General features: G+C 66.4%; 1 protein-coding gene across 1 annotated transcript in view; it reads left to right on the forward strand.

Annotated features, from left to right (window-relative positions):
• The window catches only part of FBXO36 (F-box protein 36), a 64369-nt gene that overhangs the window by 493 nt on the left and 63638 nt on the right, over positions 1-238 (forward strand). The window lies entirely within an intron of this gene.

A 238-nucleotide genomic window follows, 5' to 3' on the forward strand; every position in this document is an offset into this window, starting at 1 on the left:
GCTCCCCCGCGTCCCTTCCCAATCCCCGCAAAGGCTCGGCCCAGGCGAGCTTTCTCTGCCTCCGCACCACGCCGCGCTCTCCCTCCCTGCGACCGAGGGTTCCTACCCGTCGAGTTCTCTCCACGCGAAGAGAAAAACAGGCGCCCCGGGCTTGCGTGCCGCCTCACCTCAGCGTGGGAAGGAGGGAAAGAAAGACTCATCCAAGTGTCCCAAGGAGGAGCCGGCAGGGGAGGGGGAA

This window comes from Myotis davidii, unplaced genomic scaffold (assembly GCF_000327345.1).
Source record: "Myotis davidii unplaced genomic scaffold, ASM32734v1 scaffold370, whole genome shotgun sequence".
Taxonomy (NCBI): domain Eukaryota; kingdom Metazoa; phylum Chordata; class Mammalia; order Chiroptera; family Vespertilionidae; genus Myotis; species Myotis davidii.